The 12,339-nt window shown below is 41.4% G+C and overlaps 1 long non-coding RNA gene across 1 annotated transcript in view; it reads left to right on the top strand.

The window, feature by feature from the left end:
* The first annotated feature begins 305 nt into the window (after window positions 1–305).
* LOC135997620 (uncharacterized) overlaps window positions 306–12,339 on the top strand; it is a 38,720-nt gene continuing 26,686 nt past the window's right edge. Inside the window, exons 1-2 of the long non-coding RNA XR_010607462.1 lie at window positions 306–423; window positions 11,461–11,576. This is a non-coding gene — a long non-coding RNA (uncharacterized LOC135997620). The remainder of the gene's footprint in view (window positions 424–11,460; window positions 11,577–12,339) is intronic.

Here is a 12,339-nt window from a genome sequence, read left to right as displayed (position 1 = left end):
CTTTTCCAAAATAATCTACTTTTATTTATCTAGTATAATCATAATTATGTTTTTTATCATTTACCCAAGAAAAAATGGCAAACAGTGATAACAGAGATCCAAATATGGGAGTTTTTCAGTGTGGCTGAACACTGGCAAATGACCCAATCCCAAAAATTCTTGTCTTGAGCAATGCCAGAAGGAAACAGAAAGGAGGCAGGCATTCCCTTTTCAAAGGCATGGAAATGACTGTGCTCCTCCCTGGGGTGACGGCTTAGTCAGGAAGCTCAGTCCGGAGCTGCTCACTTGGCTTTGTACTTCTGCGGGGTGAAGTTTCTGATGAGCCACACAGACTGTTTTCAAGAACGTGAAGCCCAAGATCACATGTTCCTGTGGCCAGGCGTGTGGCAAAACAACTAAAAGGAGTGATTTCTGTAGCTGAAGGTAGGAGAAGTGAAATTCTGGCAGAATAAGTGCTCTCTTTCACTGATGAAAAACAGACTTAATCTTTCTTCTCTGTGGTTTTACATATTTATTGAGACAACAAATCTTGGTTTAGTCCTTTGCCTTGTTAGCTAGAGTCAGAAACCCTAGCCGATATTATATTAATTTGTTTTCATGAAAATCAACAAAAATATGTTCATTCTTAATGACTGGAAGTGATTACACTTTAGATGAACCATGAATGCTGTAGATTTTATTTCCATGTGTTTTTTAGCTAGAGATCACAAACAGGCTAAGGATCTTTGGCATTGGTTTTGAGACCAGCAGGTGAGAACAGAGAGTAAATACAATTACCCTTGGGGTGTCTTAAGGCAGAGAGAGTTGTTCCAAATTCTGCAAAATAGCTTGGACCCTGCTGGGTAGCAATGTCTACTATGAAAAGCCTGATTTCTGCCCTTTTTTTGCTTTGAAGCAGTTTATAGGAATATCGGTTTATTTTTGGATGTTTGAAGTGTGTTGTCATAGTTATGCAGTGAATCATGGTACCTAAAAATACATCCCCTGTATTGATGAAAGGTAGTTTCAGTCTTACATAATGTTACACAATGCAGTTGTGCCAATACATCTTCGTAGTCTTTAGCTCTTCAACTAGTTATAGCTAAGATGCTTCAAAAAAGATATTTTTTTGTTTTAGGAGATTTTTTTGCTAACAAAAATATGAGGATGAGGGGTTGTTTTACTGCTGCCTGAAGAAGCCTGTGCTCTGCTCTGCCTTTATAACACCATATCTTTTTGGTGACAAGACTAAAATCAAACACTGGCTTGGCTCATTGAACAAGGAGTAGCTCCAAATGCCTCTTAGGTTGTGTAGTATTAGATTTGTGCGAAGTGTTCATGATGGTATCCAAAGTATTGCAACCTCTATTTTTGTCATCGTCATGCTCCCGTGGAAGACAGGGTGGCTTTAATTACCACTTCAGTAGTAAAGATTCTTGATGCTGTACATTTAAAGATTTGTTCCACTTCACTCAGGAAGTGTAAGTGGAACATATAAATCAAGGCACATCTCCCATAGCTCAGGATAGTATCTTTGAACTGACCTAGCCCGCTGTCCTTAAAGACAGTGAATTTTTGGTTCTTTCTGTAAAAGCTGTAGAGACAATTGCAATAGTTATGTCTTTAAATAAATCTTATCCTGCTTTACAGCCGTAAGAATAAAAAACCAGAAGCATGTCAGTGTGAGATAGTGTATTTGCATTGAGAGAAAAAAGAATTTGCACCAGAGTGCAGGTGCAATAAAAGTCAGGAACTACCAGTTCTGGTACCCTACATCAGGGACATACCTCATACTCAGTGACAAAAAAAAGTAGCTGTTTCAATGGATATCCCTTACTTCAGTGATTTGTGGGGCTGTGCATTGGGAGAACTGTTATGTACCACCTTGCTGATATGTTTTTGCTTCTTCTTCCTGTTGAAATACAGGGATGGCCCTACTTGTGCCAGAATATCCTTTTTCAAAGGCAGCTGACTATTCATCTGGTTTGCCCTTTGATTACTACTTGAACATCCCAAGTGCTTTGATCTCTCTGAAATGGCCTCCCCTAGGCTTCAGGCCAGCACTTCAAGAAAGCCAGTGAAGTCTCCTAGATGCTATAAAACTTCTGCTTTATTCTTTCTCTCTTTTTTTTTTTTTTTTTCTGAAGGTGGAAATAATTTGCTTTTTGACAAGAACGACTCATTGAGGTCAAAGTTTGGATTAAAAAAATCCCTAGCTGCAGGAAAGAGAGACATTTGTGTAAGAGGCCACTATCTGTCCTTGCAGATCGACTTTCATGGATTTCCAGTAAGCACCAGAATATTGGATGCTAAAAAACTTCAAGTAGGATCAGGAATTTTTATAGAGTGGGAAGTAAAGGTACTTGTAAAGTAATTTTTAGGGCCAGCTATTCCAAATAAACTTGTCTCTCATTTCCTTTTGTTCAAATTCACAAATTAATTTGTTAATTTTTTAGAACTCTACCTCATTTGTGAAATATTGAAAACAGTGTTGCCGGACACCATGTTCTCTAAAGAGCCCAACATCTTGAAGTGAGACTAGGGTCATTTGTCTGGAAAGCTCAGATCTGGTGCTAAGAGCAATACTACTTCTCTGGCAGATTCTGCTTTTCCATTGCCCTCTGCTATTTTATGCTCCTTTAGTAAAATTCTTTTGTAGTTCCCTTTTTTCCCCAGTAGATTCTGACAAAGACCCTACTTTTACTTAGGGCAAGGCTGCTCATGTTTTGCTGTTGGCCATTCTTCAGTTTTACTTTTCAATGAGATGTGACTTTTACGCCCCAGCACAGAGTTTCTGCCCCTTGGAAGGACGACGTTTGCCATCAGAGTCTTCCTTTTTGGCCTTACGATTGCAGCCAGGTTGCCAGCAAGGATACCCACTGTCTCATATAGGATGATGCAGACAAATGAGAACTTACATAAACCAAAGGTATATACATGTAATTCATAACAGATGAAAGAAAATGTGCTTGGCTGTATGCAGGAATTGTAAGCAAGCAGGGTTTGGTGAAGAGGGAGAGCTCTGCAATGCCAGATGAGAAACCTGTAAGTTTTGGAGTCCAACTTGAGCCCAGGTTGGCTGAAATGCACCTTGAATCCTGTGTTCAGTTTTGGGCCCCTCACTACAGAAGAGACATTGAGGTGCTGGAGAGAGTTCAGAGGAGGACAACAAAGCTGGTGAGGGGCCTGGAGCACAAGAGTTATGAGGAGTGGCTGAGGGAACTGGGGCTGTTCAGCCTGGAGAAAAGGAAGCTGAGGGGAGACCTGATCGCTGTCTGCAACTACCTGAAAGGAGGTTTTGGTGAGGTTGATGTCAGTCTCTTCTACCAAGTATCAAGCAATAGGATGAGACAACGTGGCCTCAACATGCACCAGGGGCGGTTTAGTTTGGATATTAGGAAAAGTTTCTTCATGGGAAGGGTTGTGAGGCATTGGAACAGGCTGCCCGGGGAAGCGGTGGAGTCACCATCCCTGGAGGTATTTAAAAGATGTGTAAATGAGGTTTTTAGGGGTATGGTTTAGTGCCAGTGTTGGGTTAATAGTTACATTCAATGATCTTCAGGGTCTTTTCCAACCTAAATGATTCAATGATAAATCTTGCAAGACTTAGCATGTCTTATTCCCCACCTGAACATAATCATCACAGAAGCTAAGCTCTTAACTATTATAAATCAATATAATTTGTCCCAAATATTTTGTTAGACGTTGCGGCAGGCAGAGGTGATCTGAATACAGGACAGACTTCTTCAGATAGAGAAGTGTGATTTTAACATCTCACCCAGCATGGGTCCTTATAGCAGGCCATGTGCTGGATATAGCTGTGTGGTGATCTGTCACTTTCCCCAACCACTTGCAGGGATTCATTTGTTCAGCGAGTTTGTCTGTGCAAACTTATAGGTCCTACAAATTCTTCCTCGCTGCCTGCTGTGAGACATATTAAGGCGATCAGAGCAGCTTTTGAGAAATTTTTACAACATCATAAGATTTTTTGCACTTTTTTTTTTTTTTTTGGTAAAGGATCATGTTGCCTTATTTAGCCAGACAAGAGCTAGCTTTGCTTCCCTTAGAGAAAAATCCCAAACCATCCTTGTAATTGCTAGTGCAAGTACCATTTTCCTAGATAGTCAGACTGGATGGATGTTAGATTTTTTTTCTAAACTGAATAGGACCACTGTGCCTTTCTAAACTGCCATGGCTTTGACTGAAAACGAGAAGAAAATATTTTAAAAATGGGGAAAAGTGAGGCATCTTAATTATACCTTTTTTGGAATTAACAACTCCTCCTTCTGCTTTTGGGTTTAAACAGAGATACTGTTGCTGCCTGCTAGTAGATTGCACTAACTATTCCCAGATTTATAGTTCCTCATAAAGTAAACCAATCAAACTCAGCAACTTACAGTTATGTGCAGCCTGAGAAGAATACTAGCAATTATTTCTTTTCGGCAATCAAAATGACATAAAAATGTAAAAAAAAAGCCAAATGAATTAAATTATATTATGTTTTCTTTCAAAAAAGACAGTCTGAAAACATGCTGTTAGTGATATTGATGAGACAATACATATATGTTGCAGCTAGTTATTATGATTACTTTGATAAACATCTTTGCTTAGGGACACAGGAAATCAAGAATGCAAACCATTCCTACTTGTGCACTGAGGTCTGGTTATCTGTGTTTTCTTGTTGTATACTGGTATTTTTTCCTATACCAGCTCATGTATTTGAGTGTACATTATGTTAGGTATATTCAGTGAGGTATATGTATAGATAAAGATTTCTCAAGTTTTGCGGTGCCATGCAAAGCTAAGACTCCTCAAGAATTGTCATGAGATGCACTCGAAACATTTTTCCTTATGATGGCAAGGGTAGTTAGAGTGCTGAAGTGATTCAAACTTTTTCTGTTTATGTAAAAGAAAAAACAACAAATGCCTCTTGGGGAACACCATGTGACTGCAACCTAAGACTGCATGTTAGGAATTGGTGATATGAATTAGGTACAGATTTTGTAAAACTGTAGAATAGCCCTGAATGAGAGGACACAAAAGAAAATTCAGACAACTCTGAATAACTATTTCCATCTTACATTTCCTGCTGAGACTTCAAATGCACTTAATGTTTTCTGGACAAAAGAAAAAAGATGAGGTAAGGTCAGATTTTTTTTAATGTATACAAGCTGGTTAGTTGTTTGCTCCAGAACTTGCAGAAGGTGTTTTGTTGATTTGCAAAAGAACCCTCAGAGAGAGATACACTTTGTGTGTCAGGACACTCAATTGCTAAGGTCAGCTCATGTACATGAGACATTGCTGTGGCTTCTGGAATCCAGTAGATCTTTTTTTTTTGAGTAAGTTGTACAACTGCCACAGGCATTTGAAAGCTTGTTGTGCTTATGTTTTAAAATTCTGCAGGAATGTGAGGAAAGCTCTTAATTTACATGGATTATTTTGCCCTTGCTGCATGTTTGGGATTGCAGTTGGTTGAATATTGTGTTGTTACAGAATTAAGTATCAATTTAAATGAAGTATCAATTTAAATGTAAATCTCTGTGTAATGTTAGCCTCTAAGTCATCTGCCTTTGTCCTTATGGAGGACTTCAACTTGCCAGATGTCACCTGGGAATATCATACAGCTGGAACAAACAGATCCAGAAGATTCCTAAAGCATCTGGACGATAACTTCTTACAGGCACTAAGGTGCCTTCCTAGATCTGCTCTTCACTAACAGAGAGAGTCTGTTGGGTGAAGGGATGATTGGTTGCTCCCTTGGCCACTGTCCTGGTTTTGTTAAAAACAAGACTGGTTTCTCTTTTAGTGAATTTTCCTTTCAGCTGGGTTCTTCTAAGTTAGCTGCACATTTTTTTCTCAGACACTGTGCTCGGTGCTGTTAAGATGACCAACAGAATGCTGAAGAAGATCATGGTTAGATTTATTACTATGGTAGCCAAGGTTAACTGATGTGTTTGAAGAGGGGTGGACAGAACAGGTGACTAAAATTGATCAACTGAGCATTCCATCCCATGATCGTCATACATGCTGTGTAAGATAGAGATCACGAGGGTCTCGCTCTCTTGCACCATGGGCAGCATCTAGAAAGGACCCTGTCACCTGTGCCTGTGATTCAAGGCCTGAGACCCTGCAACCCTGCATCCAGTTTCTGGTTTGCTGTGAAGTCCCACCCATGACTTCTGGGTGCCTGCCCTGCAGCTGCTGGAGCCACGTCAACTCTCAGCTCCATTGCCGCTGGAGTGATGCCAACTTCATATTGGGCATTCAAGATTGGTTTTGTATATTTTGTATATTTTCTCTATTTATTAGTAGCATTAGTAAAGCCTTTAAAAACTTGTTCAACTTGCAAGACTCTTTCTAACTTAAAGACTCTCTTCCTTATATTTCTATCACCTTTTATGGTGGGAGGGATTAACAGAGAGCATCTGCCACGGTTTATTGTTGCCTTGCTTTGAATCTTGACAGCCACAGTGACCACGAAGCTGTCAGGTTTAACATCTATGCTAACAGGAGAAAAACTGCCAGCAAGACCTCAACTCTGGATATGAGGAGAGCAGACTTCTGGTTGCTCAGAGAACTACTTAGTAAGGTCCCTTGGGAAGAATTTTTTGAAGGTGCTGGGGTCCATTAGTGTTGGTTGCGTTTTAAGTACCACCTCCTAAAAGCACAGTACTAGGTAAGTCCAAAATGTTGAAAATTCAGCAGGTGAGGCAAAAAGCCATCTTGGCAGAGCAGGGATCTTCTTCTTGAACTATGGCAAAAAAAAGAAAGTATACGGTCAGTGGAAGCAAGGTCAGGTGTCATGGGAGGACTACAGAGATGCTGCTCGCCACTGCAGTGAGGAAATTCATGTGGCCAAAGCTCAGTTAGAATTGAAGTTGGCCAGTACTGTGAGGGACAATAAAAAAAGCTTTTTCAAATACCTTAATGGCAAAAGGCAAGCCAGAAATACCGTTCACCCTTTACTTGATGAGCATGGTCACCTTATAAACAGGGAAATAGACAAACTCAAGATGTTTAATGCTTTCTTCGCCTTGGTCTTCAACACTGAAGATGGACTTGGGCCCTCCATAGCTCTGGGCTAGAGAACTGTGGCTGTGAGAACGACAAACTCCAAATCAGTCCAGAACTTGTCCAGGATTTGCTACACCAGCTAGATCCCTACAAGTCAATGGGACCTGACGGGATTCATCCAAGGGTGCTTAAAGAGCTGGCTGATGTCATAGCGAGACCTCTCTCCATGATTTTTCAATGCTCCTGGGAATCTGGAGAGGTCCCAGATGACTGGAAGCTGGCAGATGTCCCAATCTACAAGAAGGGCAATAGGGATGACTCCAGCAACTACAGGCCTGTCAGCCTCACTTCTGTGCCCAGCAAAATGATGGAGAAGATTATTCTGGGAGCTATCAAAAACCAACTGAATGACAATGCAGTCATTGGTCCCAGCCAGCACAGGTTCATGAGGAGAAGGTCTTGCCTGACGAACTTAATTTCTTTCTGCGAAAAGGTTAAACATGTAGTAGACCAAGGGAAGCCTGTTAACGTGATCTTTTCAGATTTCAGTAAAGCCTTTGATACAGTCTCTCATAGTATCCTTCTGGACAAGATGTCCAGCATACAGCTGGATAAACACATAATGCAGTGGGTGAGCAATTGGCTGATAGGCTGGGCTCAAAGGGTTCTGGTAAAGGGAGTTATGTCGGGCTGGTGACCAGTCACTAGTGGGGTTCCGCAGGGATCCATCTTAGTGCCGGCACTCTTCAGTGTCTTCATAAATGACTTAGACACAGGACTTGAGGGAATACTAAGCAAGTTCACCAATGACACAAAACTAGGAGGAGCTGTTGACACTCTCAGGAGCAGAGAGGCCCTGCAGAGGGATCTGGACAAATTGGAGAACTGAGCAATCACCCATCACATCAAGTTCAAAAAAGGCAAGTGCCGGATTTTGCCCTTGGGACATGGCAACCCTGGCTGTACATACAGACTGGGGGATGAGATACTGGAAAACTGTTCTCTGGAGAGGGATCTGGGGGTTCTGGTTGACGGCAAGTTGAACATGAGCCAACAGTGTGCCCTGGCAGCCAAGAGGGCCACCCGTGTCCTGGGTGCATCAAGCCCAGCATTGCCAGCCGGGCAGGGGGGTGATTGTCCCGCTCTGCTCTGCACTGGTGCGACCTCACCTGGAGCGCTGTGTGCAGTTCTGGGTGCCACAGGATGAAAAGGATATAAAGCTACTGGAGAGTGTCCAGAAGAGGGCTGTGAAGTTGGTGAAGGGTTTGGAGGGGAAGCCATGTGAGGAGCAGCTAAAGTCACTTGGTCTTTTCAGTCTGGAGGAGACTGAGGGGAGACCTCATCACAGTCTACAGCTTCCTCACAAGGAGAGGAGGAAGGGTAGGTGCTGATCTCTTCTTTCTGGTGACCAATGATAGAACCCAAGGGAATGGCAGGAAGATGTGCCAGGGGAAGTTTAGGTTGGACATTAGGAAAAGATTCTTCCCCCAGAGGGTGGTGGAGCACTGGAACAGGCTCCCCAGGGAGGTGGTCATTGCCCCAAGCCTGACAGTATTCAAGAAGCGATTGGACAGCATCCTCAGACACATGGTGTGAACTGTGGAGTTGTCATATACAGGGACAGGAGTTGGACTTGATGATCTTTATGGGTCCCTTCCAACTCAAGACATTCTATGATTCTCTGCTTGCCAGTTGTGGGTCATACAATGAGGTTTTATCGGCTTGGATAGATTGTTTGCTCTTTCTGTGTGTTTCAGTAAATCCTTTTGACATTGCTATAGATATACATAGAATTGGGGACCTCAGAGCAGATAGTCAGACCTGCTGGTATCAAGGAAAGCCACTAATAAACCAAAAAAACCTTGGGACCAAAGTACAAAAATTTGATATGCAATGCCACGGGAGTTTATTTGTCAGTGACATCTGACAAACACTTGCCTTGCACCTCTAGTTTTCCTTTTCCTTTTTACCTGTGCCCAAATCATTTGGGTTGCAACTGCAAAACTTCGCTATAGAATGTGTCCAGATGGTCACAGTAATGCAACACAACATAGCTACAGAGGTAAAAGGACTATCCATCCCTGGCAGTTTGTCTGATAGGGGAAAGACAGGAGCAGGAACAAAAAGCTGAACTCCTCCTGATCTCCCCAACCCTTTCTTTATGGGGGCAGCCCACCTACCAGCAGGCATGTGTGAGATCAGGTCAGCCATCTGATGCAGTATCACACAGAAGCCCTGAGATATTAGAATCCTGATGGCAAACGCAAGTGAATAACATGCACAAAGTCAACCTGCAAAATTTGTCACACCAACAAATCTGACTGATTAACTTAAATCCTGGTTCCCTAGCAAAGCAGCAAGCATCAGCTCCCAGTGTTGTGGAAAGATCAGGATAATCCTTTATAAGTTCTTGGTGTGATTCTAATTCAATTGGTAGCCACAGATTTCTTTGCCTGCCCGTTCCAGTGTTGCAGCTTTGGTTTTGCATATATATATATATACATATATATATTTCACAGCCAGAGTACGTGGAGTTTTTATCCATCTTACAACAATGTCACAGGGAAAAAATCATTAAGATTCTGAGTATGTGAGTCATGTAGCCATCTAATCATAGCAAGAAAATAAAGGCGAGGTGAATAAACATTCAATTTCTGACTTACCTTCTTTTGAATGTTTTTCTCTCTATTTGGTAGTCTTCTAACAATATTGTCTCCCAAGATTGCCCCTCCTACTGTATAAAGGGCAGTTGAGAGATCAAAATACCTTTTGCTCCCTTTAAATCTCTGCTATGTCTGCCAGCATATGAGGAAGTCAAAATTCTTTATCACTTTTTTATTCTCTGGACCATCTACCAGGAAGTCCCTGTACTTAGAGCCGTAATAATTTCTCTCAAACCTGTAATAAAGAAAACAGGCAGCATTTGCTGTGACTCTACCAGGTTATGTTTCTGTTCACAAAACTGAAAAGATAGTCAGATAATTTTCTTGAGATGCCTAGTGGAACAATTTGCTGAACAACGTTATTGAAGTTACTGTCAATTTTAGTGATATAACCACAGTTCCAAGCTCAGATCTCTTCCTGAGATGTCTCCCCCTCTTCCTGCTTGTGGCATAAGTCCTATTGGGATATACAAGATGTGGTTCCCATCGCACTCCAGTGAGCTACAAATAGCAAGAAAGTGGAACTAGGTCATTGCTAATGCATATCCTCTGCTCTCGGTATCACTGGCGTATTTGTTATGGCCCTGGCATTGCAACATGATCTGCAGAATGTCTGACTGAGCTAGCTGCCTTCCACTTAAACTATTGCTTTCTCTCCAGAGAGATTATTTTCACACTGTAAATAATTAAACTGTGTAACTCATTGTCACAGGATATTGTGGAGGCCAAAACGGATTCACATCCTTCAACACCTGTTAAAGACAATCATCTGGATGCAATCTGTAGTGTAGGAAGTGCACTCAGAGTTGAATGGGAGGTATCAGGGGAACCTTTGCCCTATGTGTGCCTGTTTTCCCAAGCATCAGTTACAAGCCACTTTTCAAGACAGACTGTTGAGCTGGATGGTTCTCTGGTATTAGTCGGTTTGGCTGATTTTAAGTTCTTATCATTACAGAATCAAGCTTAATTGCATTTGGCATTCCTTATCCACCTAAATACTCCTGATGACATCAGGCAGAGTTTACATTTCCCAACCATTGCATTTTTTGAGTTGCAAGGCCTATGTACAGTGAAATGGCTTAAGGCTTGGGTGACCTTCAGCAGAATTTCTTGGTATAAATCAATGTATTTCAAACATAGCATTTGAGAAATTTTTGTTTCTGAGTTCCTAGTTTCCTCTGTTTGACATCATCATGAAAGAAAATATACCGGAGGAGATCTCTCAGCCCCCATCAGAGGAACGAGGCTCCATCATGATGCAAAGCAGCAGTCTGGCAGTCAACGATTTAAGCTGAAATTCTGACTGTTTGCTCAGTTGCTGAAGTCAAAGGGAAAATTATGATTAATTTCTGTGGACTCATCATTTCATCATTACTTTCCAGAATTTTCAGACCCTACTATCTCTGATTTTGCCAAGATAAGTTAATCAGTGATTAGAAATCGCTTCATTGTGTTACAGCTTCACATTTTGCTGAGGAGGAGGAGAGGTACAAAGACTGCCTGGTAACACATTTTTGGATCCTCAAATGAAAGTCGCTGTAGGAAGTACAATATAATCCCATAGAGGGGTGCTCAGTCAGGTATTGTATATGCTTCCCTTAAGCTTCATAAGAATTTCGTCTACATTAGGTGGCCTAGAGGAACTTCCCAGTTCCCAGGTGGGTTTCAGTCCTGATAACAGCCTCTTGCCCTTTTTCTCCCCCTCCTCTTCCCTGTGCTATTGTGTTCCACAGAAAGGAAGTCTGATTATGTGGGTCACGTGGGAGCTTCAACTGATGAGATTATTATTTTGTGCTTATCCTAGCCACTAGTCCTTGACTGCCTACAACCATGATCCATGAGACCTGGGTACCCCGTCGTGCACAGAAAGGGTCATGGTACATTTGGCCATACATAGCAGGAGACTGTCATCATGAACTGGTAAGTCAGAGGACAAAATATAATGTGTTAATTACCCAAATTTCATAGCAATGCATGATAGCACACCTCATAGTACTCAGGTCTAAACTGAAACCCATTTTACTGTGAATCAAGTCCTCAAGCACACAACTCTGAAAGCATAGATTAAAAGATAACGATGATCTGAAAATAGGCGTTTGTCTAATTCTGCAGCCAAGAAAAGAAGGGAAAATGCTAGTCAGTGTTCATTATTCTGAAGAACAAAGTTGTGTTTATTATTTGACCTTGGCAAAATGTGCCCTAAAGGAAGCTGAAACCAACCCAGCCGTGTAAAGCAGAAAGAGGAAAAGTCAAGGAGAGAAATAACAATAATGGAGGGAGTCTGGTTTTCTACTTTGGTTTATGTGTGTATTTTTCTAAATCTTAAGGTGTTACTATATTTAACAGACAATTTAAAATTCCTGCTGCCTATTCTTTGAGTTTGGGAAATATAATCTACTCACCCATGAGCATGAAATGCTCTACAGGAGCCTCTTCCCATCTGATGTATATCCGGTTTCCCCGAAAATAAGACAGGGTCTTATATTAATTTTTGCTCCAAAACTTATTACTTTTTTACATGTATAGCTGCCTGGACACTATTTAAATTGACTTTTTGAATGAACTGTAATTAGGGCTTATTTTTGGAGTAGGACTTATATTTCAAGCATCCTCAAAAATCCTGAAAAATCATGCTAGGGATTATTTTCGGGGTAGGTCTTATTTTCGGGAAAACAGGGTAGGA

This window comes from Caloenas nicobarica, chromosome 1 (genome assembly GCF_036013445.1).
Source record: "Caloenas nicobarica isolate bCalNic1 chromosome 1, bCalNic1.hap1, whole genome shotgun sequence".
Classification (NCBI taxonomy): Eukaryota; Metazoa; Chordata; class Aves; order Columbiformes; family Columbidae; genus Caloenas; species Caloenas nicobarica.
This window is presented reverse-complemented; position numbering and strand designations above follow the sequence as displayed.